The following is a 23527-nucleotide window of genomic DNA, read 5'->3' on the forward strand; positions in this document are numbered from 1 at the left end:
TATCCAAGTTTTAACAGACTGGTGGATTTCCTTAATAGGGAACTGGATGAAAAAGTTAAAAAAAACACTGGCTGCAAGGCACATGGACACACTGGCTCCAGTTTTAGGAGGTGGTCTAAATTTATTTCTTGCAGAGCAATTAAACAGCTTCATGTAAACAGGTAGCCACCAAAGAGGCTCAGGAATAGTTACGAGTAACTGATCTCCACTTTATTCAAGTTTGAAGGCCAAGGTATAGGAGGAAAGTTCTCACAAAGCATTCATTTCTATTGGGCATTCTACAGTAATACATGAACATTGTGGGGCGGTCCTTTAGTTTACATAAAATCCAGGCTTGCATCAAGTCTAGCACAGAGCAAGAGCATATGAAAACACAACTCATGAACCAGACACTCCATAGACCTGAACGCCCAACACAGCCGCCAGTGTCTGATGTGTAGCAGTGCTGTAGGCCACAAAGGATTGTATTATAGGCTTTAGATTTAGTCCATAGATACAAAAGATTATTTTTGACATAATAAGTTACCTGACCACAATGTTTAAAATACAGATTGCAGGCAGAAGTCACATGAATACCACACTATGGGGAACTATGGAAACCTATGCAGATATGCTCGCAGCTGTTATGTGTCAGTTGAGTCTTTCACAAGTATAGGAAACCTTCTGTAATTCAATAGACAGAAACATTTCTTTTAAATTTCTTACACACTTCGGTTGAAAGTATTTAAATAAGTTTAAACTGTTTTACAGATGTCTGGTATCATTTTTATTTACATCATCTATACAAACTATTTGTATCTTGACTTAGCTAAAGGTAAATAGAAAAGTGCAGATCTTTGGCTATTTCTCAATAAGGCATTACTCAGTTATTAGACTGTGACCCATATTAACCAGCAGGGCTAATATTTTACAGAAAGAAAATTTTAAAACAAAATAAGCAAACATTAAAATAAAAGAGGATGAATATTTAAGGAATTAGCCATTACAATTCTGAAAAATGTTCTACAAGCCATTAGGTGTTGACAAACCTATATCCTATTGAATGTTAGTATCATGGAATCATTCATTACCTGATAATTAGAGAACAGAAGGAGGCTTTTTGACCTATTGTTAGCCCTTAAAAGGAACAATTCATATACTACTGCCCTGCCCTGCCAAATCCATGCACATTGCTCCCTTTGAGATAAGCATCATAGAATTTTATCACACAGTAAAATTAAATTAGAATTCCATCTAGGATTGATTCACCATTTAAGATCCGAGCTTGTCTGAAAACAGATATATTGCGAAATTGTTGCATTGGCAAGCAATTATATTAATAAAGATACCTGGTCAGAGTAGAAAAGCTTGGACCACATATCAAAAATAAATATTTTTAAAAAAACTTAACCTACTCACAGCCCCCAAGAAACACAATACCACTCTGCTGATTTGAAGACTTCAGGCCTTTCCAGATTTCAGTAGTCACTCAGAAAGATGATAAACTAAGTTGGCATTTACAAAACCATAACCAAGTGCCAATTGTCACAATGGATAGAATTGCATCAAATACACTGCAATGGCAGCCTTCCCCCTCATAAGATGATAATTTGTATCGTGGAGGTTAATTAGATCACAGACCCGCAGGAGCAGAAAGTCCTTAGGGACTCCAGCAGTAACAGGTGTGCAGTTCGTGGTGGGCAAATGCTTGACATTAATGATTAGTAAATTAACTAGCGTTCCAAATATAGGACCCTTAGTGCAGCCAACAATTGCTGTTAATAAGATCTATCCAAAAGCAAGCACAAATATTGCAATACACAGTCATGGTATTTGAATAAACTAAATTAGAAAAAGATGTGAAATCTATTCAGCTCAGCAGTTCTTGTTCAGTCCCAACAGAAACTGAATGACTTTACAATCTGACAGCTTTCCTGAAGTATTTTAAATTACCTCAAAATAGCAACAAAATACTTTTGTACAAATATTAAAACAGAGCTACTTTTTAAAGTATTGGAAATTGAAACTTCTAAAATACCTTCCAATTGACTATTAGGTTTCAGTAAGTGTAATGTATTCTACCAAATCAACAGACAATCTGGCATTGCTTTAGCTCTGATAATGAACTCTCAGTAAGCAATAATTCCAAGAAAAAGAGAGACCCACCCTGTTATAGCCAAAAAGCCAAAACTTGAGAAGGGACATTCCACACAGATTTGGGTACTGTGTGTCTACAACACTCTTTAGGCACTTCAAGAACATAATCTTAGTTTGCTTAAAATATTGTTTGGATTGAGCCTAATTTTATTGACAGCTTTTGGGATCATATTAACACAGTAGAGGGGATTTGTTTCATTGTGTTGGTTGAGGTGTTTAGTAAGCAAGATACTTTATATAAATGCTTGGAAATTTTGTGTGATAATTTTATCTTTGAGACTTGCTTATGTGTTGCGTTGAAAACAAACGTAATTTGCAGGATCTTATCCCCTCACACATTTGACATTTGAAATTATATTTATGATGGATGCAATCTGCCATATGACAGCAACAAATTAAGACACATTAAAGAATGCCCTTTCAAAGAACTGTCAAAATAGTTGGATAGAAATTGTAGGGGGTTTCAACTTCCCTCATATTAACTAGGGTAGTCATAGTGCGAAAGGTCTTGAGGGAATGTAATTCTTAAAATACATCCAGCACAGCCTCTTAAGCCAGTATGTAGAATACCCTAAAAGAAAGTCCTTAACTTAATTTTTTAGTAACAAAGCCAGGCAAGTGGTTAAAGTAACAGTGGGAGAGCATTTTTCAGACAGTGATCGTAACTCAGTTAGATTCAAGATTATTATGGTTAAAGACAAACATGGGCCTAAAATCTAAGTTTTAGATTGAGAGCAAGGCCAATTTTAATAAGATCAGATATGATTTGGCCAAAGTGGATCAGGAGCAGATGCTTTTAGGTAAATCTGTGTCAGCCCAGAAGGAGGATTTCAAGAAGGAAATAGGGAGAGTACAGGGCCAACATTGTTCTAATAAAGATAAAAAGTTCGCCTAACAAATCCAATGAATCCTGGATATCAAGGGATATACAGAATTGAATAAAGAGGCTTATGGCAGATATTGAGGCCCCAAAACAACAGAAGTCCTAGAGGAGTACTGAATGTGCAAGGGCAAATTTAAAAAGGAAATAAGGAGACCAAAAAGAAGGCATCATAGAATTGCGGCAGGCAAAAATAAAGGAAAGCCCTTAGTTATTTTGCAGGTACATTAAAGTAAAAGGGTAACTAGAGAAATAGTAAGGCCTATTAAGAATCACATGGTAATTTGTGCATGGAGCCAGCAGATGAGGATAGGGTTCTAAAAGATTACTTGTGTCTGTGTTTATTAGTGAGAGGGACAATATGGTTATAGAAGTCAGGGAAAAGGACTGTGATATACTTTAAAAAATCAGCATTGACAGAGAAGAGATTCTGAGTAGTCTGGCAGGCTTAAGAGTAGATAAACTTCTAGACCAGATGAAATATATCCCAGGCTATTCAGTGAGTCAAGGGAGGAAATAGCAGAGGAGCTGGCAATAATTTTCAATTCCTCTCTGACCACAGGAGAGGTGCCAGAGCACTGGAGGACAGCCAGTGTGGTACTGTTATTCAAGAAGGGAGCAAGTAATAAATCAGGACTGCGAGTCAGTCAGTCTAGCCTCAGTGATAGGGAAACTATTGGAAGCAATTCTGAGGGACAGAATTAATCTGCACTTGGAGAGGCAGTGAGTAATCAAGAATACTCAGCATGGTTTCGTTGAGGGGAGATTATATCTGACCAATTTGATTGTGTCAAAGAGATGATCGAATGTGTAGATGAGGGCTAGCTATTTGATGTAGTATACTTGGAGTCAGCAAGGCTTTGGCAAGGCGTGGCATGAAAGGCTGATAGCAAAAGCAACAGCCCATGAGAGCCAAGGAAAATTGAATCCAGAATTGGCTCAGTGGCAGGAAGCAGAGGATGATGGTCAAGGGCTGTTTTTTTGTGCCTGGACGTCTGTGTCCAGTGAGGTTCTGCAAGGATTAGTGTTGGGGCTCTCACTGTTTGTGATACATGTAAACAATTTAGACTTGAATGTAGGAGGGTTGATCAGTAAGTTTGTGGATGAAACAACAATTGGTTGGGTGGTAAATAATGAGGATTAAATTACAGAATGGTATAGATAGGCTGGTCAAATGGGCTGATGAGTGGCAAATGGAATTCAATCCAGAGAAGTGTAAGGTTATGTGCTTGGGCAGGACAAACAAAGCAAGGGAATATACAATGAATGGTAGTTTCCTGAAATGCACTGAGGATCTGAGGAACTTTGGTGTACATGACCACTAGTCCCTGAAGGTAGAGGGTCAGGTAGATAAAGTGGTTAAGCAGGCATATGAGATACTTGCTTTTATTAGTCAAGGTATAGAGTTTAAGAGAATTGAGGCGAACACTGGAACTGTAAAAAAAAGTTGGTCAGGCCACAGTTAGAGAGTCAGAGTATGAAGGATATTTACCAGCATGTTGGCTGGCCTGGAGAATTATAATTATGAAGAGAGATTAGATCATTTGGGGTCATTTTCCTTGGAGCAGGGGACACTGAGTGGTGCTGGGTGGCGGTGGTGGTAGTGGTAGGGCTAGGGAGAACAACATTGAGACATATAGAGTGTAGACAGGAAGGAACCTTTCCCGCCCCCAGTGGGCAGATCAATGACTGGGGGCATAGATTTAAGGTAAGGGGCAAGAGATTTAGAAGGAATGTGAGGACATTTTTATTTACTCGGAGGCTGCTGGGAATCTGGAACTCACTGACTATAAGGGTAATATAGACAGAAACACTCAATTATTAAGCAGTATTTATGTACCCATCTGCAATGTGAACACATACAAAGATGTGGGTGAAGTCCTGGTAAATGGGATGAGAATAACTGATTGTTTTGACTAGCGCAGACTCAATGAGCTGAAGGGTCTTCTTTCTGCAGATCTCTGTGGCTCTGAAGAAGTTCAAAGTTAACTTGGTAACAATCAAATTGTCTCGAGATTTCAAATGTCACAGAATCTAACATTTTTTTTTGTATCTGGTAATCTGCATTTGTCTAATTAGAGACAATTAATGTTGGTACATGATAATAAAGTCTACAACCCCTGGGAAACCTCAGGGTAGAATTCCCCTAGAAGTTCCACTGTTAACTGCATCCCCACAATTTGCATTTCATGAGATCATGACTAACAAACAGCTTGGATTTTAACTGGCTTGCTCGGGTTTTTTTTATGTACTCACAGGCTTAGCCAGCTTTTATGACCCATTCCTGAATGGCACTTGTGAGTTAACAGTTAGGACAGTTTAAAAGTCAACACGTTATTGAGGTTCTGGAGTCATATGTAAGCTTGGCTGGGTAAGGATGGTATTAGAGATATTAGATGGTATAGGGGCATTAGTGAACCAGATGGGTTTTTCCTGACAATCAACAACAGTTTTATGGTCATCATTAGACTTTTAAAATTCATTTTTGTCAAACTGAATTCAAATTCCATCATCTGCCATGGCAAGATTTGAACCTGGGACATTACCTGGGTCTCTGGATTAACAATCGAGTGTGTGGTATTGAATAGGAAAGGTTTAGAAGGATTTGGCCAATTGATGGAAAAGCACAGCAGGTCAGGCAGCATCCAAGGAGCAGGAGAATCGACGTTTCAGGCATAAGCCCTTAATGAGGAAGCCCTGATGAAGGGCTTATGCCCAAAACATCGATTCTCCTGCTCCTTGGATGCTGCCCGACCTGCTGTGCTTTTCCATCATTTGGCCTATATCCTTCTAAACCTTTCCTATTCACATATCCATCCCAATGCTTCTTAAATGTTGTAATTGCACCTGCCTCCATCACTTCCTCTGGCAGCTAATTCCATACATGCACAACCCTCTGCATGAACAAATTACCCCTCAGGTTCCTTTCAAATCTTGCCCCTTTCACCTTAAACATATACCCTTTACATTTGACTCCCCTATCTTGGGGAAAAGACCATGCCCTTCAAGATTTTGTAAACCTCTATAAGGTCACCCCCTCAGCCACTGATGCTCCAGGCGAAATAGCCCCATATAACTGCACTACTCCTACTTCTGTCCCTCCAAGTCAACATGCTGCTTTGAACAATTATGTGATACATAGTGGAACAGGTTATGTATTCATGAAATACAAAGCTTGGCCCTGATGATCCTAAGACACCCCAAAGGGGTACATTTTAAAATGTTATTTTACAATCCCCTGCAGAATTGAGAGGTGCACTCATGCTCCTTCCACCCAGACACAGAGCATTTCTGACTCTCTTGATCAATTTGCCCTTAGTGTCGCTCCCCTCAGTCACATCCAGGTCCTTCCCTATCCTTTATCCATACTGCAGCCTCCAATTGACATACTCAGCCATTACCAAGGTAGTGGAGCTGAGGTAACTGATCAATTTCATGGAAATGCGTAGGGCTGCTCTTTGCTGCCTTCACAAGTTCAACATGCTCTGTGCCAACCATCTCTAGTTTCAGTAAACCATCCTTAACGGTTCTTTTCAAATAACCTTTTCATATGTAAACTGTTGCTTCTTAAGCTACCTTAAAATAATTTATGAATAGTCAATTGCCTATTTTTAGGTCAGTGCATGTCCCAAGTCCCAAGGTTGTGACAAAAAGCAGTCTCTACTTGAAATATTTTGGTGTTAATCGTGTCACCTCCATAATGACAAAGTTGGAACAGAGTTTGGATCTATGCAGGCAAATGCTTTTCAATGCATAGGCCCAGTTCTTAATTGCAAACCGGCAACAGAATGACTCAGAATAATTCCTACCTCTCTAATTGCTCAGTTCTAACATTTGGACAACTCAGTTCAAAGCTACAGAGTAAGTGACTTGTGCAAGGGTGCCTATGTCCAGTTATAGCAAGATTCAACTGATTGAGATTCCTTCTGTTTTTGTCATTCAGAGATCTATAAAGGGCCATGTCCAGTTCCTGGCCTTTCCTTAGGGTTCTGCAAAGAGTGAGAGGAGAGGGCAGGGAGAGAAGAGGGAGAAATGACAAGTGTTGGATGGAAACTGGAGAGCATTTACTCAGAGTACCTATGAGGAATAGGCATGCTATTGTGCAAAACTGAGGGTACATGTCACTGGTGGATAGTTAGACAGGGATATGAGGAACTATATAAATAAAAGGTACACCTGGAACATTGGTTGGTGTGTATAGTGATATGCCACACTAAACTTGAGAAGGCAGAGTGAGGGAATTAATACATTCATGATGTAAGTCAATGCACCATTAATCCCACATTCCCTGACTTGTTTAGGGCATTGAAGCACTCCCTACATTGGATCAACGGGCATGTTGCATCTGATCCTAAACCCTTGGACAATCTCGATCCACATATCTTTGAATCAACAGCAGGCTTCTCCCTCCGATTATGAAGGAATAGTACTTCCCTGCGTTGATCTGGGTTCTTATAACCTCCTAAAATATATTCAGGGAGAAACTGGAAAAGCCAGCTATAGCCTTTGACAGTGTTGACTCCATTTCAAGTTTTGTTCCTCTCTTCATGGCTACTACAAGATTTCAGAACGCATGTCACAGAATCCCTACAATGTGGAAGCAGACCATTCAGCCCATACTGACCCTTTGAGGGGCATCCCACTGAGACCCATAGCTATTCCACCTAACCTGCACATCTTTGTGACTGTGGGAGGAAACCAACACAGACACAGGAAGAATTTGCAAACTTCACGCAGACAGTTGCCTGAGGGTGGAATCGAACCTGGGTCCCTGGCACTATGAGACAGCAGTGCTAACCACTGAGCCACAGTACTGGCTGTCTAGATTACTCCTTTAAATGATGAAATGAGACCAGGTCATCATCATGCCCAATGCTGGTAATTGACCTTGAAATCCAAAAATAGAATGATAATAGGATATCTCAGTTTAAATGTCACTGAAAGAATCTCCGCATTTATTCTACCTCCAGAATTCACCCACACTCAAACCCAACCTCAAGTTTTTGACCAGAATAGTGGCTAAAAATGTATTAAAGATTTTTATCCTCACTTTCTTTTTTGTAAAACAAGAAATTCTAAAAGAGTTATTGTTCTCTGAAGTCTATGATAACATGATCAGAAACCTTGGCATGGAAAGAGATCAAAGTCACATGGTGTAATTAGATTAGACCAGCAGTATTTTAAGGAATGTGCACATATAAACAAAATAATTACTGTCATGACACTGCCCTACAGAAAGCCAGAAGAAGTAATGGTTCTGAACCCTAGAGCACAGAGACACAAACACTGATACAATTATATTATCAGAGGTGATACAACCTGTTTGAAGAAATGCAATTATACCCTTTGTGTCATGGTTAGCTTGCCATAATCATCTGACATTTACCGCTGCTGTAAGTGCCTTTCTATATAGTCTGTGGCAGCCATTAAACATACATTACTATTACTGTACAAAGTGTCAGAAAAGGTACAGCTAAGAATGTACTATACAACATCAAAGCCTGCTTCCTGTAAAGATTCTATTCCTCCATCACTGTCACATCTGTTCTGATGATGGCAACTTCTACAAGGCCTCCGAAATGTTCACCCTCTTCCTCAACTGAAGATTCCACAGCACTGGAGTTGACAAGGCCCTCAGGCATGTGTGACCCATCCCCCACACTTACGGCCTCACCTCCTCTCTTCCCTCCCATAGCAGTGATACGGTCCCCTGGTCTTCACCTGGCCCACCACATCCACATCAAGAGGATCGTTAGCTGCCATTTTCTGCCATCTCCAGCAAGATGCCACCACCAGACACATATTCTCCTCCTCTCTCTAGTTAGCATTCAGCAAGGACCATTCCTTTAAGGACACCCTAGTCCACTCCTCCTTCTCTCTCAACACATCGCCCCACAGCCATGTGACACCTTCCCCTGCAAATGCAGAAGGTGTAATACCTGCCTATTTACTTCCTCCCTCCTCAGTACCCAAGAACCCAGACAGACACAGACACAGGAAGAATTTGCAAACTCCACACAGCCTGAGGGTGGCATCGAACCTGGGTCCCTGGTGCAAGAGGCAGCAGTGCTAACCACTGATCCAGGTGAAGTAGCTATTTACCTGCACTTCACTCAATCTTGTTGATTGCACGTACTGCTCTCAGTGTGGTCTCCTCTACTTTGGGGAAATGAAGCATAGACTTCGTGACCGTTTCACAGAAAAGACCCTGAGCTTTTTGTTGCCTGTTACTTCAACACACCACCCTATTCTCTGGCCAATATCTCTGTCTCAGGCTTGCTGCAATGCTCCAGTGAAGCTAAGCACAAGTTGGAAGAACAGAAACTTATTTTCCACTTGGGAACTGTACAGCCTTCTGGACTCAATATCGAGTTTAACAGCTTTAGGGCTTGGCACCTTCTCTCATATCCATACCCCCACTCCCACACACCAGGTCTTGTTACCACATGTCTGCTATTACACATAACACATTGTTAGCCACTAATAGTCCCCATTATTAGCTATTTTCCTGGGCTGACTGTATCGACTCCTTTGTCTAACTGTTTTTCTCTCTCTTTGAGCTCTAACTCCATCTACCGTTTATTCCTTACCACACTCCCCCAATCCTACCTTTTGCATACACAACAACTTTCCCCTAGCTACCATCAGTTCTGAAGAAGGGTCACTCGACCCGAAACGTTAACTCTGATTTCTCTCCACAGATGCTGCCAGACCTGCTGAGTTTCTCCAGCATTCTTCTGTGGATCTCCAGCATCCAGTTGTTTGTTTTATTGCAAAGAATATGTCTTTGTTTGCAGAGGCATCCTCTGCATTGGGATACAAGAAAGGGGAACAGACTTGCATTTGCCAATATGCTGGTGAATGCAACACTCCTTTTAAAGGAAGTTAATGCTAAAACAGTGTGTCTTGTATATTTAACCAGAAGCAACAGCTTGCATGCTCTGGAAATCATCAACCCAGCAACAGTGAAACTGGAAGAGCAGCATTTTGCTCAAATTAGGCAAATAATGCAGCAAAGTGCAATTTCCCAGTGCAGTGGAACTTGTGATGAAAGAATGGCTAAAGTATCAAAGACACACTCATGCATTAGGCACAGAGGAATAAAGTGAAAGCCCAAGGCAGCATCTCATACAAAGAATAATTATCTCTAAGGCGATGAGGATAGAGATCTTAACATATATTAACTTCATCAAAGTATTTGAAGGAAGCACAATTGGTACGCCAATGGTCAAATGAGAAATGCTTTCAGCAATACGATTAAAGGTCACATCAGCCTATGCAGTGCTTGCTGCAAATACTAAGCTCAGCTATTTAGTGAGCATGACATTAGCTGTGCATTTACTACAGGCAGTGGGTCAGATAGAAGTCACTGTGGCTCAGCAAGCAAAATGGATCAGCAACAGCACTCACTACAGCATCAACATTGCCTGGAAGAGGAAGATCACATCAGGAATGAGCATATATTAGAGGAACAGACAATGACAATGTGCATGGATACCATTAAGAGACCCATACGATTTAAAGACAATGTATGCATGTACAAATAGTAATGGAAATCACTGAAAGTAAGGTCGCCATCATAGATCATATGGCTGCCCTTTCATTAGAGGGAGACAACTGGTGGTGGCTTAATCTGAAGGTCACCACGCCTCAGGCAAGGGAGATGTTTGAGAAGGTGAGGCCTTCACAGTTAGCACGCTGCTTGTTAATGAATGGTAGTTTTGTTTGTAATCATGTATATTGAATAACTTACATACATGTAATTGCAAATGATAATGCAAATGTTGTTTTTTTTATAAACAGTGGAATGTTTGGAGAAATGCAATTGTACCTTTTGTACCGGTTGGCTTGCCATAGTCATGTGACCTCTGCTGTAAGTCATTTTGTGTGCAGTCTGCAGCAGTCACTCAATACACTTATAACAGAACCCACCTTTAAATTGTCGCAATTATTTCCTGACAGCACATCATGCAATTGCTATCTGTCATATGCCAGTTTTTGGCGAATTCTGACATCTAATATGAGCTGTAATATAAAACTGAACTTAAAAGTGAAACAAAATAATGTAGAACCGTAGAGGATGCTACTGAGCAGTGATACAAGATATAAGCATTATCTCTCCAGAGAGAATATCAGTTAGTCAGTAGAACAAACATTCACAACGTTTGCCTCCTCATGCCTCGGGTGTTCCTATTTTGAGAATGCTCAGTTGCTAAAGGATAACAGCAGACAACACAAATGACTACATATTGTCCCTGGGGTTACTTGCTCAGGTCAGGCATGCTATAGTGCCCACATCATCATCCATTTTCAATCAGAATGTCTTATTTAACTGCAGCATTCATTCTCTTATGCACTGTGGATGTTTATTTTTGTGGCCTCGCAACTGAAAAATTTGACTAATATTACGGAATAGCAAAAGGCTTTTTTTTTGTCATTTTTAGAATAGCAGGCTTGGACCTTCCAACTGAGGACATTGGTGGATTAATTCAGCACGGACCCATTAATACAGACCAGTAAAGTTTCGGCTTGTCGTTTCAGCTCAGACAATGCAATTCGTTCAAGCATACTGCAGTTAAGTCACCATCCAACAAATCCTTCCCTTCACTGCAAAAACTCTCTACTAGCTGAAGACAGATTTTTGAGTTGTATTACTGAAAATCAACCATATTCAAATGTGTAGTGTGGGGAACCTCCATAACATTCCCCATCCCCCAAGAGTCCTTGGCTGCAAAGGAAAACAAAATAAATAAAAACTGAAAGAACTGCAGATACTGTAAGTCGAAAACAGCAACAGAAATTCCTGGAAAAGCTCAGCAGGTTTGGCAGCATGTGTGAAGAGAAATCAAAGTTAACTTTTTGAGTCCAGTGACCTTTCCTCAGAACTGATGGTAGCTAGGAAAATGTCAGTTCATATGCAGAGGATAGGGTGAGGGTGGGGATAGAGCCCAAAGAGAGAGAATAACAGTTAGACAGATAAAGGAATGGATTACGATCTGGCAGGAAAGGTGTTAATGGTAACTGTTAGTGGCTAACAACAGGTAATGTGTAATGGCAGGCTATGCAATAACAAGGCCTGGTGTGTAGACCGAGGGGCTTGGACATGGAAGGGTTCAGGCCCTAAAATTATTGAACTCGATATTGAGTCCAGAAGGCCATAGGGTCCCCAAGTGGAAAATAAGGTGTTATTCTTTCAGCTTGTGTGGAGCTTCACTGGAGCACTGCAGCAAGCCAGAGACAGAAATGTTGGCCCGAGAACAGGGTGATGTGTTAAAGTGGCAGGCAACTGGAAGCTCAGGGTCTTTTTGCAGGCAGAACGTAGACGTTTCTGCAAAGCGGTCACCCAGTCTATGCTTTGATTCCCCAGTGTCGAGGAGAAGCTCAGCAAAGCTCAGTGCAAGCTAGAAGAATAACACCTTAATTTCCACTTGGGGACCGTGTAGCCCTCTGGACTCAATATCGAGTTCAATAATTTTAGTGCCTGAACTCTCCCATGTTGCAGCCCCCTACTCCACACACCAAACCTTGCTATTACACACGACCTAGTGTTAGTGACTAATAATCTCCATTAACAGCTATTCACCCTCCTAGCCAGATCGTTATCCACTCATTTATCTGTCCAACTCTTCTTCTCTCTCTGTGTTCTATCCCCAACTATCGTTTATCCTTACTCCCTCCTCTCACCCTATCTTCTGTATATAAACCGGCATTTTCCTCGCTACAATCAATTCTGAGGGAGGGTCACCTGACCCGAAAGGTTAACTCTGATTTCTCTTCACAGATGCTGCTAGACCTGCTCAGCTTTTCCGGCAAGTTCTGTTTTTGTTTCAAAGGAAAACAGTATCACCACCACAAAGACATTTTCATTTGCCTACTGCAATGGAGCAGGCATTAGGGGCTGAATTAGACACTCCTGCTCTGAGTTCTTACACACAAATCACACAAACCAGCTTTCCATCTGTTGACTCCATCTACTCTTCTCCTTGCTGCGGAAAGGCAGCCAACATCATCAAAGACCCTTCCCAATCTGGTCATAAGCTCTTCCAACCTCTTCCATCAGGCGGAATATACAGAAGCTTAAAACACATGTATCAACAGGTTATTTGTCCAAAATGAAGGGTACATCATTCCAGACAAAGAAACATTCTCTTTACCCTGGTCTAGAGGGCTTAGTCCCAGCTAGGCATAGAGTCATAGAGATGTACAGCATGGAAACAGAACCTTCAGTCCAACCCATCCATGCCGACCAGATATCCCAACCCAATCTAGTCCCACCTACCAGCACCCGGCCCTATCCCTCCAAACCCTTCCTATTCATATACCCATCCAAATGCCTTTTAAATATTGCAGTTGTACCAGCCTCCACAACTTCCTCTGGCAGCTCATTCTATACACGTACCACCCTCTGCATGAAAATGTTGCCCTGTAGGTCTCTTTTAAATCTTTCCCCTCTCATCCTAAATCTACGCCCTCTAGTTCTGGACTCCCCGACCCCAGGGAAAAGACTTTGTCTATTTATCCTATCCATGCCCTCATGATTTTGTATACCTCTATAAGGTCACCCCTTAGCCTCCAACGCTCCAGGGAAACCAGCCCCAGCCTGTTCAGCCTCTCCCCATAGCTCAAATCCTCCAACCCTGACAAACATCCTTGTAAATCTTTTCTGAACCCTTTCAAGTTTCACAACATCTTTCCGATAGGAAGGACACCAGAATTGCACGCAATATTCCAACAGTGGCCTAACCAGTGCCCTGTACAGCCCAAACATGACCTCCCAACTCCTGACTCAATACTCTGACCAATAAAGGAAAGCACACAAAATGCCTTCTTCACAATCCTATCTACTTGCGACTCCACTTTCAAGGAGCTATGAATCTGCACTCCAAGGTCTCTTTGTTCAGCAACACTCCCTAGGACCTTACCATTAAGTGTATAATCCTGCTAAGATTTGCTTTCCCAAAATGCCGCACCTTGCATTTATCTGAATTAAACTCCATCTGCCACTTCTCAGCCCATTGGCCCCTCTGGTCCAGATCCTTATGTAATTAAGGTAACCTTCTTCGCTGTCCACTACAACTCCAATTTTGGTGTGATCTGCAAACTTACTAACCATACCTCGTATGCTCGCATCCAAATCATTTATAAATGACAAAAGGTAGAGGACTCAGCACCAATTCTTGTGGCACTCCACTGGTCACAGGCCTCCAGTCTGAAATACAACCATCCACCACCACCCTCTGTCTGCTACCTTTGAGCCAGTTCTGTGTCCAAATGGCTAGTTCTCCATGTACTCCATGAGATCTAACCTTGCTAATCAGTCTCCCATGGGGAACCTTGTCGAACGCTTTACTGAAGTCCATATAGATCACATCTACCGTTCTGTCCTCATCAATCCTCTTTGTTACTTCTTCAAAAACTCAATCAAGTTTGTGACACATGATTTCCCACACACAAAGCCATGTTGACTATTCCGAATCAGTCCTTGCCTTTCCAAATACATTTACATCCTGTCCCTCAGGATTCCCTATAACAACTTGCCCACCAATCACTTCTCTAGCTTCCCACAGAGTTCTAGGGTACACCTGATCAGGTCCTGGGGATTTATCCACCTTTATGCGTTTCAAGACATCCAGCACTTCCTCCTCTGTAATATGGACATTTTTCAATGTGTCACCATTTATTTCCCTGCATTCTATATCTTCCATGTATTTTTCCACAGTAAATACTGCTGCAAAATACTCGTTTAGTATTTCCCCCATTTTCTGTGGCTCCCCACAAAGGCCACCTTGCTGATCTTTGAGGGGCCCTATTCTCTCCCTAGTTACCCTTTTGTCCTTAATGTATTTATAAAAACCCTTTGGATTCTCCTTAATTCTCTATTTGCCAAAGATATCTCATGTCCCCTTTTTGCCCTCCTGATTTCCCTCTTAAGTGTACTCCTACTGCCTTTATACTCTTCTAAGGATTCCATTGATCTATCCTGTCTATATCTGACATATGCTTCCTTCTTTTTCTTAACCAAACCCTCAATTTCTTTAATCATCCAGCATTGCCTATACCTACCAGCCTTTCCTTTCACCCTAACAGGAATATACCTTCCCTCAGAACCACAGGGTAGTGCTGGAGGTTAATCATTTAAACCAGACTCTGAGATGAACCAAATATCAGTGACCTTCTAGCTGTGTACGCCCAGAACCATCCTAATCCTTAAAAGTTTAGTCTCCAAAATTATCTGGAAGTGAATGGTTGGAATCCTCATCCCCAGTGATAGACCTTTCAGATCTAATAAATGATTTACCAGTGTGGCTTAATCATTCACAATATCATAAAGTACTATGAACCTGTCCAGCTCAGTTTACTGGGTTGGCCTTGGATGGATAGTTTGCTTCCAAAATTCAATTTCCCAATCCATCATTTAGCATCACTATGACTCAAAACTAACCTCCACCATAACCATAAGACATAGGAGCAGAAAGTAGACCAAACAGCCCACTGAGTCTGCTCTGTCATTCAATGAGATCATGGCTCATCTGATCATCCTCAACCCCACCTTGCTGTCTTTTCCCTACAACTCTTCAATTCCCTGACTGATTAAAAATCAGCCTTGAATATATGTAATGAACCAGTCTTGACAGCTCCCCTCACTTAATAATTTTACAGATTCACTACCTTCTGAGAGAAGATATTCCTCCTCATCTGTCTTAAACAGGTGATCAGTTATCCTGAGACTAATCCCTCTGCTCTTAGCCTCTCCCATAAGGGAAAGCACACCTGTGTTAAATATCCAGGGATCTGGAAGGATTCAATAAGGTGGCCTCTCATTCTTCAAAACCCCAATGAGTACAGGCCCAACCGACTCAATCACTCCTCATCAGACAGGAACTCCATAACTAGCATCAGCCTAGTGAATCTTCACTGAACAGCCTCTAATGCCAGTATCTACCATTGGAGAATATTCATGAATTGAGAGTGGTGCTGGAAAAGCACAGCCGGTCAGGCAGCATCCGAGGAGCAGTAAAATCGATGTTTCGGACATCTGCAGTCCTCCCTTTTGCCATATTCACTAATTGGCCACTGTCCAACTGGCAAGCATGGGTTTGCATTTGCTGGATAGAAGCCAAGAGGAGCTCAGCATAAGCACAACTATTCACATAAGCTGTCAGAATGCATTGCCACCCATTTTGTCAGCACAATAAAGTATACCAGAGAAAACATTCTATCTGGATGCAGTTGCTTGGTATAGCAACTGGTCTGTTAGGACCATAAGAAATTACATAAAGTTGTGAACACAGCCCAGAACATCACACATGCCAGTGTTCCATCCATTGACTCCATCTACTCTTCTCGTTGCTGCAGAAATGTAGCCAACATCATCAAAGACCCTTCCCACTCCGGTCATAATCTCTTTCAAACTCTTCCATCAGGCAGAATATAGAAAGCTTAAACACATACGTCAAAATGTTCAAGATCAGCTTCTTCCCTGCCTTTATTAGATTTCTGAATGGATCTCTCAAATTTAATGTTGATCTTGCTTTTTTGCACATCTTCTTTGATTCCTTGCTCTGTTCTATGAGTGTTGTGTTTTTATATATAATAATGATGTGATGTACTGCATGCAAAACAAAACTTTTCACTGTACTTGGGTATATTTGACAGCAATAAATCAAATCAAATCGAATCAAATCATATCTTTGAAAAGAGTGAGTTCACAAGTTAATGAACTGGAACAACTTCATCTGCTGCTTGCCTGGCTATAGTGATGGTCAGATTGTTGCAAGATTGTAAGCAATTGCTTTATGAATAAATTTGCTCCATCAATATCCTTAAGGCACAGGGAATAAAAGTGTCCCATCTGTTTCTACTCAAATCTAACATTTTTCTCTTTTCCATTTTTTCGACAAATAAAAATACCATTCTTATTGCCAAGCCTCAAATTCTTGCAAAACTCACTGGCCAAGATAATATTCAGTTATCTCTGAAAGCAGACAAGTTGGTGCAATTAAGTTGCACTGATCGTTTATTAAATAAATCACTCTATTCATACACTGACGCTTAGCTCATGAAATTCATTCACAGAATAGTTCCATTACACGGAAGTGATATTATCTCAATCAGAATTAGAAACAGTGATGAACTCTAAAACTTACATTTTCTTGATCCCGTGAAACACTGGCCAGGTTCCTCCAAGCAGTGCCAGTGATAAATAGATAGTCAAATGCATTGTAAGCAGTTAGCATATCATGTATGGCCTGTGCCACATTGTGCAAGCTTCCTGAGTACATCATTTGTAAAATGTATAAAGGGATGGCATTTGCATTTACATTAGTGTTAGTCTGCTTTTGGTCCTTAGTCTTCATTACTGCACTGTAAATGCACCAGCTCATTTACAGTACAACTCTGCTATGATTGAGGGGTGATGTGATCAGTAGCATTAATGCTGACATATGAAAAAATATAGCAATAAACCATCTCGTTGCATTTAACAATCCAATAACCTAATAATTGAAAACACAACCAAACAACGAATTTAACAAAAACAGATGTTCACTGTCTGGCAACTTTATATGAGGAAGGCCAATTCCTGGATGCAGGGATAACAGAATTCTTTTTTCTACAAATGTTTTTCTCTACACTGAAGTCCTTCCAAACAAAATGACCCTTATCCAATCTACTCTGACAATGTCTCTGAACTGCCTTAAGAACTCTGTGCATGGACCCACTGTGGGAATTCAAGGATCGAGGAGACCAAGATACTTAACAAAAACAGTATATTTAAAATCCTATACACTATTAAAGCCAATACAATACTGTATAATATGATAACAGCTTAGGAGCTATTCCAGAATAAATATTGTGTAACAAATGGAACCACAGTTCCGTTCCAACACCTACAAATTGAGTAGAACTGAATCTGATCCCTGAGAGAAGAGGCTGTAAAATTTTCAGTTCTGGTATGAAATTGGGTGATGTATAAGTTTTTCACTGCTATCAGCTCAGATCGAGCAGTAGTGCTGTCATATGAACGGACAAATAACAGCACAACATGTTATCTCAAGTGGTGGCTTTTCTCTACAATATGGTAACGCAACAAACTGCTGTCAGTGGAGGCTGCACACATTTTCCCTGGTTGCAGACAACAGCCCATCAGCCATCAGTGACATTTGCATACCGTTGTCCTCGACAGTGCAAACTCAAAACAAATATTTGGGAGGAAGATAAAAACCTGAGGGAGGCGACTCAACAGCCACCTGAACAAAAGGCAATGCAATCCCTCGTAACCCTGTCTCCCAACGTGTTCTATATGAAAATCAGCACCTGTAGTATGGATTTCCTGAGTATTCTCCGCTTCCTTCAAGGATCACTGGTTAGATTGCCTTACATTCAGAATCACTGGGAAAATGTGAGCTGTGAATGCGGCTCATCAGTAGGTGAGAGGGTTCCTTGGCTGCTGTAGGACTTGAATCTAATAGAGTTAAATAAGTAACAATGCTATCTCCAGTTGAAATAAATTCATTGTGTTACTTTGTCATTCAATTGCCCATGGTTCACATTGAGTGTGTAGACTATAGGGCATTTATTTCGGAGGAGGGTTTGTAACACAACAGCAGCATTCCTATCTCTAAGCTGGAAGCCATGGGTTTAAGTCCCAATAAGGACTCGATGGCTACAGAGGGTGTGTTCATAGTTTGGCCAAATAGGTTGATGTTTCAGCCACCAAATCCTTCCAATGCAGCTAAATAGCACGTGGTAAGATTGGGAGAATTTTCTCGTCAATCAATCTGGCAAACCACTGTCACAGTTTATCATTAATCAAAATCATGGATCAATCCAATGGAGTTCCAGGGTCACCAACATCCTTTTAGGACATGGTACCTGGAGAGAATTATTTAATGTGGATTTTTAAAAAACCTTTATTTTATAGCTTTCAGTGGCTCGAAAAATGACAATTAGATACATATTTTAATTTATATTTATATGTTAAATTTACATCTCTTTCTTAGTCACAACTTGATCTGACTAGGAACATGTCAGCAGCAATAAGGATGAGCAAAAAATATTGACCTAGCCAGTGACATCCACATTCATGAATGAATGTTTAAAAAGGATCCCAATCACACAAGTCCAACCATTTTATCAATTCACAGTAAATGACCTCGAAATCAGAAAGGCCCACATGGATAATGTGACTTCCCAAGTGAAATATTTTGCCATTGCACTATGGAGTTACAGTCAGAAGTTTGGGCAAATATACCTTATTAAAGCAGTCCAGGGCACTTTGTGGATTGTAACAATTATTGCTTTGTCTGAACCATGACAGCAAAAATAGAAATTCTTCTGTTCCTTAGCCTTATGCTGTAACTTCCTCTTTATCACCCAACTGAGTGCCCCATTCCTTATCGACTGCCAATAAAACGTGATGGTTGCATTAGCACCAGCAATTTCTGCAAACCAGATGATCAGATGCAAGCCATTTGTTCATATAATTAATAACACTTTGAAACACTTCGAAACATTCCAGCAGATTTGTGGATAGGTTGTATGATCTCAATATTTTTTTTAAAAATCGGGTATATTAAATGGATGTTGGCCATGAAATGACTCAAAGCATCTTTCCTCATCTCTGTTTAAAAATAAAGGGATGTCAATTTAAAACAAAGGCACCTAGTTCTAGATTCTCGGACCTATTTAAAACAGGGATGAGGAAACCTTCCTTTCTCAGAGGGTTGCCTGTTTTTGGGATCCCCTTCCTCAAAATTCAGTGGATGCAGAATTTTAAAATATTTTCAAGGCAGGTTCTTGATTCCCAAGGGAATGAAAAGATTATTGGGATATGCAATGATCCATAGTTGAGGTTAAAATCAGATCAACACAATCTTATTGAATGGAAGAGCAGGATTGAGAAGTGGCCTACTCTTGTTTGCATGAAGCATTACAATGAACATTATTTTTGATCACTGACATTAGAGAATCCCAGCATTTCTTTATCAAATCTAATTGTATGTTTTGCTATATTCATGAATAGTTTTCAATAAGGTTTCAAACAAATGGGATGTATAATCACTCGTGTTGGTTACAAGGATTTGATTACAAACTAGCTAGCGGAAGGTCATTGCCAGCTAATATATTTCTATGGGCAAATTACCATGTAGGCCTAGATTCTTGTTCTGGGTTGAGACCCAACATCAGAATCAAATCCAAGAACCAGGTTTGCACCATATTCGAAATAGTCATCCGAAACAATTCTCAAAGAAATGGTTAACTCATGGCATGTGGTTGAACTTAATGTCAACTAAGGACAAAAGGGCTCCTGACTTTCAAAGGCCAATAAAGGCCTTCCAGTACTGAAGAAGCTGCAGCCTATCATTGCACAGGTAGGAATGACCTCCACAATGTTTAGGGGATTGGTCTAGATCATTAAAGACTTGTACTTCCCAACCCCTCAGACATGTTCTGAACCATAACATAAAAGACAATTTAAATCTGTCAATTAATTTTCTTATGGACAATTGTTAAAAATTACACCATCACTAATTGCCTGTTGATCCTGGGTTCATCCCTCTGGTATTTTTGAATAAGGTTATAGCATTTGCAAACTTCCTTTTCTCTGGCACTGCTCCCATTTATAAGAATGGTTGGAATTCTTTGACCATAGCCTCTAATTTCCATGCTCAGTAGTTTAGGATGCACCCATCCAGACTAGAAAGGCAGGTATCCAATATTGCTACTACTCCCTCCTTTACGACTACATTAACAGCATTCTCTTCACTAGTGAAAGCATGTGTGAAGAACTCATTTAGTACCTCAGCCAGGCTCCTGACTGCGCAAGATTTCCTTTTTGGTTCCTAATTAGCCCCATTTTCCTTTGACTATGTGTTGATTAAAAAAAAGTTTTGAATTGTTTTATATCAGCTGCTAATTTACCCTCATACTCTCTTTTTACCCTTCTTATTCTTTTCTTTAATTCTTTTCTGTACTTTTGATATTCACCTTGGTCTTTTATTATACAATGAACCTCAACACATTTGTTTTGTATCTTCATGTACGCTTGGTTTCCTCTGGGCAGCTGTGGGGAAGTGTTCGGAAGGACAAATAAGTTGATCAGTGACCTGTTGGACAAACATTGTGAGTTCTCTTTCTGTTGCCACGCGTCCTGGTGTCAGACTTGAGCCCAGAGTTTTGTGAAATGGAAATTGTTTAAGTGGGGTATAAAATTTCCAAATTGCAGAAATGAAACCAGACAGACCACCTGGTATCCATTTAGGCTCTGGAAATGGCAATGGCAATTTGGATATTTCATACACCACTTCCACAGGTTCTCTTTAACCACTTTGCTTGTATTTTCCTCAACAAACTCTAACTAATTTCTGTTTCACAAAGCTCTAGGCTCAGGTCTGACACCAGGACATCAGAAAGAGAATTCACGATATTGTCCCACAGGTCACTGATCAACTTGTTCGTCCTTCTAAACACTTCCCATGGCTGCCCAGAGGAAACCAAGCGTACATGAAGGTACAAAACAAATGTGTTGAGGTTCATTGTACAACAGTCCTTGCCATTAATTTCTGGGGCTTAGTGCCAACATTTGGAGAGCTGTATCACAGACTAGTCAAGCAACAGTCTGACATAGTTATTCTCATGAAATCATACCTTACAAACAATGTCCTATGCACCACCACAACATCCTTAGGTTTGCCCTGACCCACTGGCAGGACAGATGTCACAGAGTTGGTAGCATGGTGGTATGCAGTCAGGACGGAGTTGTCCTGGGAGTCCTCAAAACTGACTCCAATTGTGAGGACCCATGAAGTCTCATGATACCAGGTAAAACATGGGCAAGGAAGCCTGGTACAATCCTTCCTGTGTTGGTGAATCAATGTTCCTCCAAATTGAAGGACATTTCGAGGAAGCACTAACAGTGACCAGGGTGTTGAATGTACTCTGGGTGGGGAATTTCAATGCCTACCACAAGTAGCTAGACAGAGGCACTACTGATTGAGCTTGTCAAGTCCTACAGGACCTTGCCAGGAGCAGAACCAGAGAACCTACCAAATGGGACTACTTGCATGCCAAATAGTATAAACAGCAAATGATGCACAGAGCTAAGTGATTCCACAATCAGTGGATCAGATCCAGGCTTTGCAGTCCTGCCACATTGTGGTGGACCATTAAACAACTCACTGGAGGAGGAGGCTCCACAAATATCCTCATTCTCAAAGGTGGGGGAGCCCAACACATTAGTGCAAAAGATAAGGCTGAAGCGTTTGCAACAATCTTCAGCCAGGAGTGACAAGTGGATGACCCATCTTGGCCTCTTCCTGAGGTCCTATTGCATCACAGATATCAGTCTTCAGCCAATTCCCTTCACTCCACATGATATCAAGATACGGTTGGAGGTATGGATACTGCAAAAGCTACGGACTCTGACAACATTCCAGTAATTGTACTGAACACCATAGCGCTATTGTTCTATAACTTGCTATAATCCTATCAAGCTGTTCCAGAACAGCTCTATTGTTGGTATCTATCCGACAATGTGGAAAATAGCCCAGGCATGCCCTGGCCAGTTACCACCCCACCAGTCTTCTCTCAATCATCAGTAAAGTGCTGGGAATTGTCATCAACAGTGCTGTCAAGCAGCACCTGCTCAGCAATAACCTGCTCACCAGTTTGGTTCCACCAGTGTCCCTCAGCTCCTGAACTCTTTACAGCTTTAATCCAAACATGGACAAGAGAGCTGAACCCCAAAGGTGAGGTGAGAGAGACAGACTGTGACATCATGGCTGCATTTGACCAAGTGTGGCATCAAGGAGTCTTAGCAAAACTGGAATCAATGAGTCTCAGGAAGGATTTCTCTCTGCTGGTTGGAGTCAGACCTGGCACACAATAAAATGGCTGTGGTTGTTGGAGATCAGTCATCTCAGCTCCAGAACATCTCTGCAGGAATTCTTCAGGGTAGTGTCCTAGGCTCAACCATCTTCAGCTGCTTCATCAATGACCTTCCTTCATAAGGTCAGAAGTGGGGATGTTCGCTGATTATTGTGCAATGTTCTGCACCATTTGCAACTCCTGAGATACTGAAGTAGTCCAGGCTCAAATGTAACAAGATCTGGACAATTACCAAGCTTAGGCTTAAAAGTAGCAAGTAACATTCATGCCACACAAATGCCAGACAATGATCATCTACAATAACATACAGTCTAACCAAGGCCCCTTGATATTCATTAACATCCTCATCACTAAATCCCCCACTAGCATTGACTGGGAACTGAAGTGGGCTAGCCAAATAAATATAGTGGCTACAAGAGCAGGTCTGGGCCTAAGAATTCTGCAACAAATAACTCCTCTCCTAACTTCCTGAAGCTTGTCCACCAACAAGACACAAGTCGGGAGTAATGATGGAGTACTTCCCAATTGTCTAGATAGGGACAACTCCAACTACATTCTAGAAGCTTGACACCATCCAGGTCAAAGCAGTCCGCTTGATTGGCACCACATCCAACTTAGCGGTAA

General features: G+C 41.0%; 1 protein-coding gene across 2 annotated transcripts in view; it reads right to left on the reverse strand.

Annotated features, from left to right (window-relative positions):
• The window catches only part of vash2 (vasohibin 2), a 166665-nt gene that overhangs the window by 4452 nt on the left and 138686 nt on the right, over positions 1-23527 (reverse strand). The window lies entirely within an intron of this gene.

Source organism: Chiloscyllium plagiosum, unplaced genomic scaffold, assembly GCF_037043375.1.
Source record: "Chiloscyllium plagiosum isolate Xiang-an unplaced genomic scaffold, Cpla_swu_hap1 HiC_scaffold_10, whole genome shotgun sequence".
Taxonomy (NCBI): Eukaryota; Metazoa; Chordata; class Chondrichthyes; order Orectolobiformes; family Hemiscylliidae; genus Chiloscyllium; species Chiloscyllium plagiosum.